The sequence below is a fragment of the Talpa occidentalis genome, unplaced genomic scaffold (assembly GCF_014898055.3).
Source record: "Talpa occidentalis isolate TD23 unplaced genomic scaffold, MPIMG_talOcc4v2.1 talOcc4.12, whole genome shotgun sequence".
Lineage (NCBI taxonomy): Eukaryota > Metazoa > Chordata > Mammalia > Eulipotyphla > Talpidae > Talpa > Talpa occidentalis.
The window spans coordinates 69,085,980-69,101,315 of NW_023601212.1; the positions used below are offsets into that span (position 1 = coordinate 69,085,980).

General features: G+C 51.4%; 6 non-coding genes and 1 pseudogene across 6 annotated transcripts; 3 read left to right on the plus strand and 4 right to left on the minus strand.

Moving 5' to 3' along the window:
- Nucleotides 1–302: 302 nt before the first annotated feature.
- On the minus strand, nt 303–373 carry TRNAG-GCC (transfer RNA glycine (anticodon GCC)). Its single transcript has one exon. It is a non-coding gene; the product is annotated as a tRNA-Gly (tRNA).
- A 2,287-nt stretch (nt 374–2,660) lies between these two features.
- Nucleotides 2,661–2,743, minus strand: TRNAL-CAG (transfer RNA leucine (anticodon CAG)). Its single transcript has one exon. It is a non-coding gene; the product is annotated as a tRNA-Leu (tRNA).
- A 1,877-nt stretch (nt 2,744–4,620) lies between these two features.
- TRNAG-GCC (transfer RNA glycine (anticodon GCC)) lies at nt 4,621–4,691 on the minus strand. The gene has a single exon. It is a non-coding gene; the product is annotated as a tRNA-Gly (tRNA).
- Nucleotides 4,692–7,750: 3,059 nt separating this feature from the next.
- On the plus strand, nt 7,751–7,822 carry TRNAE-CUC (transfer RNA glutamic acid (anticodon CUC)). Its single transcript has one exon. It is a non-coding gene; the product is annotated as a tRNA-Glu (tRNA).
- Nucleotides 7,823–8,182: 360 nt separating this feature from the next.
- On the minus strand, nt 8,183–10,703 carry LOC119242284 (protein SGT1 homolog; annotated as a pseudogene).
- TRNAE-UUC (transfer RNA glutamic acid (anticodon UUC)) lies at nt 10,475–10,546 on the plus strand. Its single transcript has one exon. It is a non-coding gene; the product is annotated as a tRNA-Glu (tRNA).
- Nucleotides 10,704–15,263: 4,560 nt separating the features above from the next.
- On the plus strand, nt 15,264–15,336 carry TRNAV-CAC (transfer RNA valine (anticodon CAC)). The gene has a single exon. It is a non-coding gene; the product is annotated as a tRNA-Val (tRNA).

Sequence of the window (15,336 nt, forward strand, 5' to 3'; positions counted from 1 at the left end):
GGTCCTGGTGGTGGCTGGCGACCTGCACCTGGGGCCACGGAAGGAGACGCGGGGGAGTGTGTTCCTGGAGCGCAAGCTGTTGCGTGCCTGGGGAAGGGGTGTGAGGTTAAGGAAGAGAAACGGGATGGGAAGTGGTGGCAGATGATGGTGGTTGAGGGAGCAGGTGTGTGTTGGGGCCTGGGTTTCGCGAGTCCCATGCGGTGCAAGGGTCTCTCCCTAGCGCACAGGGGTGCTGTGGGTGAGCCCAGGAGCTTGCAGCTGGTGCGCCAGGAGGGAGACAGGGCCAAAAGAAGGCGTCAAGCTGCATGGGCCGGGAATCGAACCCGGGCCTCCCGCGTGGCAGGCGAGAATTCTACCACTGAACCACCCATGAGCACATGGTAAGCATCTCCACACGCTGCCCCACGGTCCTGGCATCAGGCGTCCCGGCGCACGGGTCTTCGTCTGCGCGGGGCCTTCTGCTCCACTGGAGAGGAAGGCTCCCAAGCACGTCCAGCCTCCCGAGGGTCCGGGCGCACCCAAGCACGAGAGACAGGTCAGAGGAAGGAGCGGGAGAGGATAGGCAGCCCACAGCCGACCTTACTGTTTGGTCCAGGGTCACCGACAGACACTGTTGGCCCCAGAGGAATCCGTGAGCAGGGTCAAGCGTGGCCAGAACCGGAATGCTACCTCGGGAGGAGGTTGTTGCTGGGCAGGTGTCCCCCTGGAGGTTCTCTTGGGCGACTACCACAGTCCAGCTCCCAAGGCCGTTTGACGGCTGCTTTTTCTGAAATCTGCAGGTTGGAGGTGGACGTGGGGACACGGCTGCAGCGCTGTTCACTCTGGCAAAGAGTCCCGACCTGTCCGCGGGAGTCTGCCTTCCGCGCTCTGGCTCAATGGATCAGGCTCTGGGGCGCGTGGGGAAGGGGAGGGGCGCGAGCACCTTCTCGATAGCATCTTTAGCGGTTGGACCACAGTCCCCCGTGAGGACGCTCCTGGTTGTCGACGGGACAGCAGCTGGGTCCTGCTTGCAGGTGCTGCACCGCTCCGGGAGGGTGGTACTGGCTGGCCTGTGCAGCTGGATTTGCGTGTATGGTGGTGTGTTAGGAGGCCGGGGTTGGCGGTTGTGGTGGTGGTGGAGGGAGATGCAACGCCGGTGTGTGGGAGACAGGACCATCACCATCCCCTTGGAGCAACACCGGGCTCCTGCTTATAGGCTGTGTGTGCTGCAGGGGGCCTTGCTGCCCCAGGCAGATAGGACACTGGCAAGCAGCGAAGCTCAAAGGGCCTCACACCGTGGGGCCGAAGCTAAAGAGCCTCACACCGTGAGGCTGAAGATTCCTTGTGCCTCACACTGTGGGGATGAAGATCTAACATTCCTTCACTTTTTGTTCTTGGTCATAAAAAGAGAAAAATTTCCCAAAAAGTACATTAGGCACTACATTATATGCATCAGTATACTGCAAATAAACGGCATGGAAAATTATCTGTTAGAAACTAATTATTAAACAATTTGGCCCACTTGACAATGGGAGACAACTTATTGAGCATGCCTGACAAGCATTGCAATACAACAATTATAGTAGGTCCTTCTTTTTTGTTTTCTCTAGATGTTTCTTAGGAAAGTTTTTAAATGAAGTTAACTGCGTTAAGAAGTTTGTAGGTAGAAAAAGTTCTGATAGCTGAGTAGCAGCTGGTCTCTGACTGAAAGCCATGTGAATAAAATAGTCTTTTGATGCTGAGGCTTTAGCCAATAGGGATGTACTGGCGGCTAACCACTGTCTTAATTAATTGTCTAGCTGAAATAATAAGTTTTAGTGTTAGGTCTGGTTTTTTATCTATTAACCTTGAAGGCTACCGTCTAGCTGGGACCTGTAGGAGCCAGTAGTCTATGGGAACATAATACACTAATTGTTTCTGCTTTACACATGAAAATGTATTTTTTTTATTACTAATAATGAATAAATAAAGACCTGCTGAGTCTCTCGGCAGAAGATACTAGCACCTCACCAAGTGTCAGTTTCTCCTCATTCTACCTCATCTCCTTCCCCTTAGCCCTTCCGTTTTCGCCGACGCCGTCTCATCCTTTCAGGAACCCCTGACACGACATTTTGCCGGAGGCTGGTTCCCGGCATGTGTGGATTGCTGGCTGGGAGCATGGCCCGCTGACATCTGCTTTGTAACCCAGGGAAACACAATTTGAATGTCTGAGTGACCTCAGACGGGTGAGTGATTATGTTTCTGTGTTTCTGAGACATGAGACTTGTGGAGTATTGACCAGGTGTGGCCTTTGGACAGGAGCACTGCGGGCTTCAGAAAACTTTATGGAAATGAGTGTGGACTGGCAGCTGAGGCTCAGTTCTGACAGGATGTCCACTTACAGGCCCATATACTGAGGGCTTGATGCACCTCGTCCAGGGGTGCCATCTGCAGGAACTGAAAGGGAGCTCAGCTTTCCCTCTACCAGTCCTGTGGTTCTCACCCTGAAATTTGCATTAACATACTGGTTGTGGGGGCCTGTGGGGCCTGTGCCTGCTTTGGAGAGGTGTGTTGTGGGGTTGGAGTGGGAGGTGGAGGGGTGGTGGTTTCAAGCTGGACTTAGGAGAGGCTGCAGGAAGGCAGGGTCGCCAGGAATAGTATTGAGAGGCTGTCAAGGGCCTCTGTGGACCAAAATGTGAATTTGTCAGGAGTGGGATTCGAACCCACGCCTCCAGGGGAGACTGCGACCTGAACGCAGCGCCTTAGACCGCTCGGCCATCCTGACTGCAGCTTTACATCTGCCACTGCACTAGGGCTGCAACCGGTACTGGCAGTCCACAGCCTTGTGTTTGGCCTGGGGTGCTGGCGCAGCTGGGCCTGGCGGGTGCCAGGGATGCGAACAAGGCCGGCAGAGTGGGCTGGTACCACCGCGGGCGGCCGACCCTCTCTTGGTAGGCTGTGCCCACCTCTGACTGGCCACCTCGCCTTGCGCTTTCGGACCTCCGACGCCCATCCCCCAGCCACTGCGGCCTTGGCGGGACAGACGGCTCCCCTCGGGAATTTCAGGGCTGCGCAGTTCAGAGTCTGAGCCCGGAATTGGATCCTGGTCCGTGCACCTCAGAGCGCTTCGGGACATGGCGGGAGGGGTGCAGGGCATGCCCGTGCTGTGTGGGCCAGACAGGGAGCAGTTGGGCTGGAGGGAGAGAGTGGTAGGCACGGGTGACAAGACAGAGAGCAGACAGCAGGGAAAGGCTGTGCTATTATCGTTAGTATAGTGGTGAATATCCCTGCCTGTCATGCGGGAGACCAGTGTTTGATTCCCCGACAGGGAGGCTGGGCTTTCCTTTTTGGTCAGTCACAGCTCTATAGCTGCATTAAGCACCCCCTAGGGCCCTTTTTGTCCACCATTCACCCCGCCAGCCCGGTGCAGGGGCCCTACCCATGCCTAAGCGTGCCCCCCACCATCTTCCCGCTGTGTACTCACAACCCAACTACTCAGAAAGACCATCCCCACAGAGTCAGCCTGGCTGGCGGTGGAGGGCAGCTACGGGTTTATGTGCTGGGGAAGTGAAGTGGTGTGGAGGGGTGGATGTAGTGGGGTGGACGTTGCGGTCATGGGGAGGGCTTGCAGATGTGTGTCATGCACAGGTATATCCTGCCTGCAGGCCACTGCCACACACCATTGACAGTGCACTAGTGCCAGGCCAAGGCCGGCATCATGGGGCAGTCTGTGCAGTGTGACATTGGTGGTAAAGTGGTGAGCATAGCTGCCTTCCTAGCAGTTGACCTGGGTTCAATTCCTGGCCAACACACCAGCAAGGTGTACCTTTTGCCCAGCCCTTTGCCAGTTGTGGTGCGGGCCCGAAGCGGCAGTATAGTGCTTTTACCTGAACTTCAAGAGTACTAGGGCTGGGACGGCCAGCTGGCGGCTGGCGGAGGAACTGGGAGTGGGGGTATGGTGGCATGGGGAGTAGAGGTGTGGGATGTGGGATGTGCGACATTTGCTGGCAGTAACGTCGAGAGGCAGCTCCTACCATCTCTACCAACACCACCACAACCAGCAGCACCAGCAACATCGAGGCTACATAGAGGATGCACAGGAATGAGGAGTTACCAGCCAAGAGGACACCCAGAAACCCCCTGCTGGTCTAGTGGTTAGGATTTCTCACTTTCACCCCCACGTCTGGGTTTTAATTCCCAAAGAAGTTTTTTTTTGTGTGTGTGTGTTTTTTTTCACATGAACCATAAATTTAATATAGAACATGTTTTTAACTAACACCTTCACAGGAATTATTTTTCAGCTATATAAATCAATAATTTATTTTTTTCTCAAAGAAGTTTTTTCTCTTGTTCCGCACCTCCCCGCGTGCTCTTGCTCTTTCAGCCATGACTGCCACACACCAAGAGACCACTCCAGCCTGCCGCCACCCTGCACTCCCGCACAGCATCCTATCATGCAGCTCGCACCAAGGTTGCTCGGCCACTTGATGCCTTCGATGTATCCCCACCTCCACTTTGGAGGCACCCTTTGCTCCTGCTCATCTCGGCTAGAGAGGGACTGGTTGTGCCACAGTGGACTCAGGGTGCTGTGGAGTGGCTGAGCCCAGGAGGTTGCAGCTGGTGCCAGAAGGAGGGAGACTGGGCCAAAAAGGGATGTCCTGCTGCATGGGCCGGGAATCGAACCCGGGCCTCCCGCGTGGCAGGCGAGAATTCTACCACTGAACCACCCATGCACCAATGGTAGCCATTACCAGACGCTGCCTCTCAGCCCTGGCCATCAGTCATCGTGGCTCACTGATGTCTGTGCAGGGGCCATCTGCTCCACTGAGGCAGTGGTTCCACCCATGGGTAGGGCCCGAGGGCAAGGCGTACACCCAACCACTGAGCAATGGAGGATTTCAAGAAAAAAGGGAAAGAAAGGGAGTAGACACAGTCAGCCTCAAGCTTTCTCTGCTATCCAGGGCTGCTGCACGATTTCTGTGGTCCCCACAGGAAGCATGGGCAGTGTTAAGCATGGCCTGTACCTTGAATGCTACTGGAAAGTGGTGTTGGGGATTGATGCAGGGCAGGTGTCCCACCGGAGGTTCCCTTGAGTGACCATCACAGGCCTTCTCCCAAAGTCATTTGATGGCTGCATTTCCCCCCTGGGTTGAAGCTGGATGCACAGAAATGGCCACTGCTGCAGTTTTCTCTGCAGCTGCATGTTGGACATCTCCAACCTGTCCATGGGAGCCTGTCTTCTGCACTTTCACACATGGCTCTCCCCCCAATCTGGCTCTGGAGTGTGGTTGGGAGGCGAGGGGGCATGAGCACTTTCTCAGCTGTGTATTTTGAGGTTTGACTGGATCCCCCTGTGAGAGGGCTCCCGGTTCTCGACTAGACAGCAGCTGGGTCCTGCTTGCAGATGCGGTGTGGTGCACAGGTCGGTGGTCAGTGCTGGTCTGGGCTGTCCAAGTTTGTCTGTATGGTGGGGAGGTGAGTGGCAGGGTAGGGGGGTGTGGTGGTAGAGGGGATGGGAGGAGGACGGGACTCCTACGACCCCCATTGGAGCAACCATCCTGGCTGGGCTGAGGCTCATGGGCTGTGTGGTGGATGGCTGGGCTGCACATGTTCCAGGATTGGTGGCTGGCCATGAGGCCCTGAGGTGGAGAGGGTACCCTAAAGCATCTGAGGGGAATTGGCCCTGCCAACACTTACTTTGTAACCTAGGGAATCACCATTTGGATGTCTGAGTGATCTCTGGCCTGGTGAGTGATTATTAGCTTTCTGTGGTTCCAAGACACTGCATTTGTGGAACATTGTCACCGCATGGCCCTAGGACAGGAGGGCAATGGACTTCGGAAAACATTGGTGAAATGAGTGTGGGCAGGCTGCGGGGCTGGCTGCCAAGACGATGTCCACTTAACTGCCCCATATACTGAGGGCTTGATAGATCTGGTCCAGGGGTGCCGTCTGCAGGAACTGAAAGGGAGACCCAGGTCTGTTGCGGAGCTCAGCTTTCCCTCTACAGTCCAGTGGGTCTCACCCTCAAATTTGCATTAGCACATTTGGTTGTGGGGGCTGTGGGGCCTGTGCCCTTGTCATTTTTGGAAACACTCATCGGGTGAGGTAAAGTGCCAGCTGAGGGCAAAAACCGCCCTGCTCGGGTGCTTCCTGAAGCACTGCTGCTTCAGAGAGTTTTGTGTATGGTGGTGGGGGTAGGCGGAGGGGTGAGCGGGCCAGGAGTGAGGAATGGTGTTAGTGCTGTGACCGGATTTGGGAGGTGCTGCAGGAGAGCATGGCCGCCAGGAAGGGCAGTGAGAGGTGTCAAGTGCTCTGGTGGCAGAAAAAGATGGGTTTGTCAGGAGTGGGATTTGAACCCACGCCTCCAGGGGAGATTGTGACCTGAACTCAGTGCCTTACACTGCTCGGCCATCCTGACTGCAAGCCTACTCTTGCTGCATCCCTCCTGGCGGGCACCTATACCACATGTCTGCACCTTTGGCATGGGCGCCTGGACAAGTTGGGCCTGGTGGGCGGCTCTCTGGCTGCGCCAGGGACCGAGTAAGGGCAGTTGAGTGGGCTGGTGCCACCGCAGATGGCCTCGCCTTTCTTATCTGGCTGTGCCCCCAACCCGTGCTGGCCACCTGGCCTTGTTCTCTCGGACCTCCCACGCCATTCCCCAGGCCACTCCAGCCTTGGTGGCGTGCCCTGGGGAATTTCAGCACATGCGGGCCTGAGTTCGAATTCGAGTGTGGAACTGAGTTGGGGTCCGGGGTCATCGGATCCAGTGAGGGAGGTGGCGGGGCAGGGTGGGGGGCGGTAGGCACTTGTGTTGGGTGGGCCAGACAGGGAGCTGGTGGGGCCGTGGGCAGTAGGGGTGGCAAAGGGGACGTGACAGAGAGCAGATGGCATGAGGAAAGCCGATGTTGTTCTGGTTAATATAGTGGTGAGTATCCCCATCTGTCAAGTGGGAGACTCGGGTTCAACTCCCCCACGGGGAGGGAGGCCAGGTATTGCTTTTTTTTTTGGTCACCTGTCACCTCTCTATGGCTCTCAGCAGCCCTTCCCCAGGACCCTTCTTGTCCACCTTCCGCCGCACTACCTAGGTGAAGGGTCCCTACCCACGCCTAACTATGCCCAGTGCCATCCTCCTGCCGCCCACACCCAGCCCAGCTCGTCAGAAAGACCTTCCCACCAAGGCAGCGGGGCTGCCGTGGAGGGCAGCAGTGGGTTTATGTGTGTGTGTGGGGGGGGGGGCAGGCAAGGTTGTACAAGGGTGGAGGTGGTGGGGTGGTGGGTGTTGCAGTGGTGGGGAGGGCTGGCTGACATGTGTCACGCGCCTGTGGCAGCACAGAGCCGTAGCCAGCGGACAGGCCAAAGCGAGGTAGCAGCAACAGTGCGCTGATGCCAGGCCCGGGCCAGCTTCTTGGGATGGGCTGCACTCCGCGGTGTTGGTGGTATAGTGGTGAGCATAGCTTCCCTCCAAGCATTTGAGCAGGGCTGGAGTCCGGCCACCGCAGTTGTGAGGTATATCTTCCGGCCAACCCCTCCTGCAACTCCAGCGCGGGCAGCAGTGGGCGCAGGCAGTGCTTTTGAGCCAAATTAGGAGCACATGTAGGGCCGGGGCAGGTGCATTGCCAGGGTGGGCTGGCGGAGATGCTGGGCGTGGGATTGGGATTTGCAGAATGCACTTCCAGGAGCGCGTCCTGTGGATCTGAGGCAGGAGGCCACCTCCACCATGACCAGCACAAAGGCGGCGTCGAAGATACGCTGCGACCAGGAGGCGCCAGGCAGAAACCCAGCTTGACTTTCCCTGGTGGTCTAGTGGTTAGGATTCGGCGCTCTCACCGCCGCGGCCCGGGTTCGATTCCCGGTCAGGGAAGCTTTTTTTTTTTTTTTTTTCCTCTTTCACTACAGTGTCTTTGCACAATCTTTTAGTCGACTCCGCAACGCACCAAAGAGTGCTGGAAGCTGGGGACCGCTGGAGACCACTCGAATCTGCCACTTTCCTGTGACTTCAGGCCTGCGCCCTATCGTGCATCCTGCACCTGTCCATACCTTTCGGCCAACGCTCGGGGGTAGCTAGTCTCTCTCCTACCCGAGGCAGGCCTTCGGTGTCTTCCCACCTCCACATCTGCCGCAACCCTCGCTCCCGCTCTTCCTGGGCCAGGAACTCCAGCGGCCAGGGCAGCTTCCCTCCCACCATGTACACGCTCCTCCACCCACCTCTAGCAATTCCTGCTCACAGCTCCCGGCACCGCTCGTGTTTGCACTCTCCGGCAGCACCGACTTCGCCAGGCCCCACCTGGTTACTAGTCAGCGGTGCCTCCCTCCCTTCCTTCTCGCTGGGCTGGGGAGGAGCGGAGGTATGGTAGAGGTCGTGGTGTTGGCTGGCGACTCGCACCTGCCCCCGTGTCATAGGGCTACCTGACGTTCCCCTGCTGCCAGCCACCGCGCTTGAGCCTGCTGAGTTCATTCCACTGATTTCTGCGTTTAGTTCTGCGTTCCACGTTCTTAGTGGTCTTGGATGGCTATGGCACCTCTGAGCTGCATCCTGGCAACCAGGGGGAGTGACCTGAATATGTATGTGGACTTGTTCCGGGAGCTGCACAGGAGGATTGATCTCAGTTTTCTTTTACCAACATCAAACCAATTGGAACTAAAAATTGTGCCACCAGACTGCATAGATGATTTGTTCATGGCATATTTCACTTCTGAACAGATATACTGAAATTACTTGTTTAAATCTGCATCCCCTCCAACTTTTCGTCCTTTTCTTCTTCTTTGATCTCACCAACCAATATATCCCAACTTCTTGCAAAGTTACATGATGATGGATATAGGTTATTTACATCTGCTATGAACTGTTTTGCTTAGGCAAAACATCTTGCCCATCCAGCTTTTCCCATCTCACAGTCTCTGTTTTTTTTTTTCGCATGAGTTTCCATTTTTGTTGAAAATACTTTAAATGTGCTCTGTTCTGGTATCATCGGATGAAGTCTCAGTTTCAAATTATAATCCTCTTCAGAGGGATGTTTCACCAAAGCAGAGAACTCTTTCTGAAAATTCCACATTCACATCATTCTCCTGAACATTCTTGATCATAAGTGTAAGGATTCTTTAGAACCTGTTTGATACCAGTCATAATTAATTTTTAACTGATAAATCTGCCGGGCTGCAGATACCTCAGATTGTGATTCATTCTGAACTACTTCACACCTTTTAATCCAGACAATGAAATCAATATCTATATTAATTTCTATCCCCCTGCATGTTTCCAAAAACAGCAATATACATTGTTGTTTTTCATGGTGTTCTCACGTCCTGTTTCTCAGCATAGCAGTGGAATTAGTTGGACTAAGTTCAAGAGATTTCTTTGCATCAATAACAACATCACAATAATTCCCAAAATGTGACACTGAGCTCTTTGCGAGTACTATTGTGCATCATCTGGTTTCTGTTTCAAAGCTTTAGTCAACTCCTTATTTACTCTAAGAGTTTAATGGATATACATTGACCATCACAGATTTCCTACTAATTTGGAGAAGACTCAAAGAGGGCAGAGATGCGAGATGTCTAGAAAATGTGAAGATCTAATGTTGCCTGGGGTCCTCCTCTATCAGAATATCTGAAACGCTGTGGGGTGGGGGTGGGGGGTCTCTAGTCTGTTGCAGGTCCTGCTTCAGTCCCCACCATTCCTTAAAGTAAGTGTTGCTGCTGCTGGAGCTGCTACCACCAAAGGTATGAGCTCCATGGTCCCACAAGGAGGAAACTTCTGGAGAAACCATTAAAAATACCTTCTTAAGGACCGATGAGGCCAGATTTGCATTTAGAATTTGGACTCCTTACAATTCTATGCCCTAGATAGTCGCACAGGGAGGACCCTCTATTCTCCCACTCCTTCCTGTACTGACAGGGATCATGTGCAGGTGTGTGGACTCCACACCCCCACGACAGAGTTCTGTCCACACCCTTACACACAGCTTTCCTTTGGCCATCTAGCCATCCTCTCCTGCACAGGTGCTGGTGGGTAAAGAGGCCAAATCAGATCTCAGGCATTTGTGCAGGACAGTCCCATGTCCCAAAGAACAGACTCCAGCCTAGAACAGGAGTGTGTGCCCCTGGGAGCTTCCCATGGACAGCCTGAATATAGATCCTTCTCCGCTAGAGGGAGGTATATTTGGACGAGATCAGGGATAGCATCCTTCGGGAGGGGAGAAAGAGAGGGAGCAAAATGGTATTTTCCTCAACCATTAGGAAACTATAGAAAGGGGAGAGCACAGATTTTAGGAATGAATAAAGAAAGGACAGAGAGACAGAGAAAGAGAGAACCAGTAAGAAGAAATGAAGCGAGACAGGGACGGTGGGAAGTAGGGAGGAAGGGAGGAAAAGGAGAGAAACTCCTGTAAACATCTCACCCAGCACCACACACCACTTTGAAGCATTTTGCAGACATCCATGAATTTCTAACATGGAGCGAAATTATTGCAAATGATCTTTTGTAGAAGTACTGTCTAAAGCAGATCATCATCTTTCCCTGGTGGTCTAGTGGCTAGGATTCGGCGCTTTCACCGCCGCGGCCCGGGTTCAATTCCCGGTCAGGGAAATTTTTTCCCCCTCCTCACAAACCTCTCGCAAAGCACCACACACCCCACCTGTCACCCCAACAACCTTAAGTAAGCCTTCACCTGGGGAGCAAAGTGCCAGTGAAAAAGGGGAAAAAAATCAGAACAGATTCAAACTCACCTAAACTTACTCCACATTTTTCCAATACAAGTTATTTCTGCACTTAACAAGTGAGTTCTTTCAAATGATTTCTTTCTATTAGGATTTGCTTGCATAGACACCGTTTTAGTAATGGATGTAATTTCCCTAGATCACCAGAGATGTGAACAGCCCAGGTCATTTCACCACATCCACTGCATTTTCTTCTTTTGTTTTGTAGAAGTAAGTACACATTTCTATACATTAATTAGCTAACTTTTAATTAACTGATCAAGAATGATCATATTAAAATAGATTATATATAACAGGCCCCAGGGACCTCTTCCTGTGCTTCTCGGAACTGAATTTTTGACCACCAGGGAGAAGGTGACACTGATCTCATCTGAGGATCCCTGACCTTGGCCCAGGCAGGCAAGAGTGTTCATCCGTGTAATCACTTGTTGGCCTCAGGTGGCACACCTCCTGGCTTGTACTCCAGGCTTCGCCAGCTGGAGCAACAATTCAACATGGGCCGCGATGGTATAAGCACCGAATCCTAACCACTAGACCACCAGGAACTGCCATTAAGACTAATAGGGCCTATTATGGATAGACTGAGTGACAGTCTTGGAAATCTGTCTGGAACTGAACAGGACTGAAGACAGTTGGAGTGACGTTTTGTAAGATCAGGTTTATAATCTGTAATTGTTCCCTTATGTGTTAAAGCTTAAATAAAAATTATATTGGTACTTAACTTCTTTGCTGACAAATTTACAGTAGTTGCAACAGTGAAGGAGATGTCTACTATTGTAGTCTTAAATTTTTTTTAAAGGAAGATGATATTTTAGAACTGATAGTTATAAAGAACTTCCCTTGTAAATTATTTTTCAGAGTTCTATCTTCCTTTTCTATATATCGCCTTCTGAATAGACTTGTGACATGAATGAGCGTATATATAGAAATTTGTATTGTTTTTGTCATATTTTGTTGTTTACCCAATCATTAACAGTATCTTTTTCCTCAACTATTTAAAATTTTTATTAAAATCTTCCTAGGAGACAATAAAAAAAAAAAGACTAATAGGGCAGCATTTTATAGTAAACAATCGTAGGAATGACTGTACACCATCATAGAAATTTAAGAGTATCTGGAAATGTCCTTTATAGTTTAAATAATTTTATCTTTGAACATACGTTTTGTAGCTGGAATCCCATGGAACAGTGACGCCTGTCCAAAAGCAGAAAAGATACCAGCAAGACTCCTGTCTGTTAGCCTTGTGCGCCTGTGCACACAGCATTTGCTCTGTGGACCAGCATGGAAATCAGTGGACTCACCACGTAGTGGGAATCCAGAGACCAAAGCAAGTATTAGGTCAGCACCAGCCTCTGCGACTAAGTAAGCCGATCTGACAGCTCTAACAGGTCCTACTTCATGCTCTAAGTAGTTAATCAAAATAGTTGTTCTATTGAAAAGGCTGTATAGCACCATGGTTAATAGAGTGAAATTTAAAAACCATAAAAGCTCATTTGAAAACCCAAGCTAACTCTCCACTTCCCATCTGGCAACTCTAACTCCCCAACTGAAGACTAGTTTTATAAGATTCTGCCTCCCCATGAGTGCCTCCCCATCAATACCACAAAGAAAACTTCTACCCATGGTCTTCTACCCCAGAAGTCTTAAGTCACAGGGGTATTAGGGTCAAAAGCAGGAGATACTGGGCTCTGGGATAGCAGAAAGTCAAGGAGAGAATTCAGTTTTAAAAGGCAGTGGGGGCTTGAGATTTATGAGAAACTCAAAGGCAGAGGGTTGGGGTGATGCAACTCAGAATGGGGAAGGAACTTCAGCTTCCATTGTTGGAGGGGCCCCCCCCACCTCTGACCAGAAAGAGGTCATTAACTTGCCACTGTCACCATATGCTCAGAGAAACAGCTCCCCACCATGCACTGCCTTGGTCTCACCCTCTGTAGAGAACCACCTCAGCATTCCCCCCTCTTTTTCCCTTCTTAGGGTTACCCTGAATTTGTTAGCATAGAGTTTGTGTAGGATTAATCTGACCCTAATTCCAGGAGTCAGTCCTAACTGCCTTAAACTAAGCAGCATGTCCCACCCCCTTTATCTACAGTACAATTGTTGTTCAATAATGAGTTTTGACATAGAAAAAAAAAAAAAGCACGTTTTCCTGCGAGATATGAATAAGGGAAACTGTGGCCCAAATTGCTGATGGTGAAACTTTGGGAAAGAGTGGACAGTCTGGACCTCCCTGGCAGCACAGGGGTTTGGGACGCAACCTATGAAGATATCAGCAGCCACTGCATATGAGTTCGATCCCCTGCCAGCCAGGGAGCAGCCCACATGGCGCAGCAGACCTCTTCTGACCTGCCCACTGCTCCTCTCAGCAGTGTACTTCAGTCAACCTGCCTGTTTTGTTCTCTGCTCTGTCTCTAGTGAATCCTCTCACCCCCTCCCCACACCTCTGGCCTGTACCCCAGTTCTTGTATATATAAATAAAAAAAAGAGTGGACAGTCTGCCTAGAAATGTAGTCTACATTGAGGAAGAACTGGAGAAACCAGGGAAATTTTTGAGCTGTGTATCAAGAAATGCCCAAAGCCAAATCTACCTCAGACGCTGAAGCCAATTGATGAATTTTCTGTTTTTTTTTTTTTTTTTTGTTTTGTTTGTTTTTTGTTTTTATTTATTTATTTATTTGTTTGTTTGTTTTGTTTATACATGCACTGGGTACAGTCAGAAGCGCGGGAGGGTGAGAGAATTCACCAGAGCCAGAGCGGGGAGCAGAGCAGGCAGAAGAACCGAACGAAGTACACTGCTGAGGGGAGCAGCGGGTGGCAGGAGAGGTCTGCGCGCCATGTGGGACCCTCCTCTGGTGGCCGGGGAGCAGCCGGGGATCGAACCGGCGCTGCAGAGGCCGCAGGCAGCATCGCAACCCAGCGCTCAACCGCTGCGCCACTGGGGAGGCCCATGAATTTTCTGTTAAGCTGTCTTACGCTTATAGTGTCTACTATGCACTGAGAATCCTGTACACTAACCCTTTCAGGTGTCTTTTCACATTCTACATAGCCTGACCCTTCCTCCTCTATATGCCATTGTCCTCACACTACTGCTCCCAACTCCTAACATCCTGCACAATAAGTTCCCCCGAGGAATTCAGAACAGGCCTTCCCACTCTGTCACTTGGGCATGTGAATTATTTTGAGCTTGACTGAAGCCAATCAAGGCCTTCTGGTCTCACAAGAAAATCTTACTACTCCCTTAACAACCTAGAAGAATAAAACATCGGGAATGTTACCAAAAATTACACTTTTGTCTTGTTTTCACCACAAATAACCTTCCTATCAGAAACAAACCTACATGGCAGGTCAAATATCTAATAACAGAGCATGTGGTCTTAGTCATATGAGTTACTCTCTCCTCATCATGTAAGCCTCCCTCCCCCTTTCTCCTTGAAGCTGGAGGCCTCAATCCTCTTCTGTAACTCAGGATATATACTCCCTGTTTGCCTCATTGCCTTTGCGATTCACATCTCTACAGGTTTCTGTTAGGTCTGTAAATAATTCCCCCCCCCCCACTTTTAATCCGCCTGATGTTAATTTGACTACTGGAGCAGCCCAACAACCCAGAAGAATAGGAGGTTATTTCCTCGCCTTAACTATCCCTTCTCTGTTGCTTTTTCATCCCACACACACTTTCTCCTCCAGGTTCTTGCCAGATTAGAGTACCAGAAGCAGTTGCCCAACAGGGAGCCATTTAGCCCCGTAGACACTGGTATCTTCCAAATCCTGTTAAGTCTTCACAGCTGTTTTTGGTCATTCTTTCCTCCATCTAATTTTAATTTGCAAATACCTTTCTCACATGGTATCCCAGAAGCTGTCCCTACTCTTTATCTCCCCAGATAATTTCACCTGCACACCACGAGGTTATTTGATCTCGGTTGTCAAGGAATTTTGAGACCCCCACATACCATTCACAGAGGCTCCTTGGACCCGTCTTGCATTCTCTCTCCAGCTTCTGCAGCCTGTATCTTCTCTCTCCTTCCTGCTTACTCCGATTATGAAGTGAAGCTCACACAAGACCAGACAGGCCTGGAAATATCAGAGTAGCAGACCCTCCTTGATGTTAACGGGCTGCTCCAGTTTAGGCAAGACACAGTTACAGAGCTCTGTGTCTTTAAAGACTTTCCTTGTAGCAGTGCTGCAAACACCAATTAAACGCGAGAGTGTGCAGTGCCCTCTAAATTAAGTGCAGGCAAGTGCATTTTTATTGTTTCAGGCAGGAGCAGGTTTCCGGATCTTGACCAAACCGGTCATCTGTCTGTTCCAGCCTGCGGTCACTGCACCACTTTTCCCCAGCCCGGGAGCGGCTGCATCAGGTGTCATGATCCTGGCGGTCCCGCTCCCTCGGTGTTTCTTCGGGACCTGCGGGATGGGGAGGTCGGGCCAAACCTTGAAGGAAGCCTGAGCTCGGCCCAAGGTCGGTTTTTCAAGGTGGTGGTTGGGTCGCATGGGTCTGGGGTGGAGCGCACCGAAATTTGCAGTGTCTGTGTCGGGGCAGGAACCCGGACAGGAGAGACACTTCAAGTGTGGCTGAGCGCGCTCGCCGCAGCGTTTCCGTAGTGTAGTGGTTATCACGTTCGCCTCACACGCGAAAGGTCCCCGGTTCGAAACCGGGCGGAAACA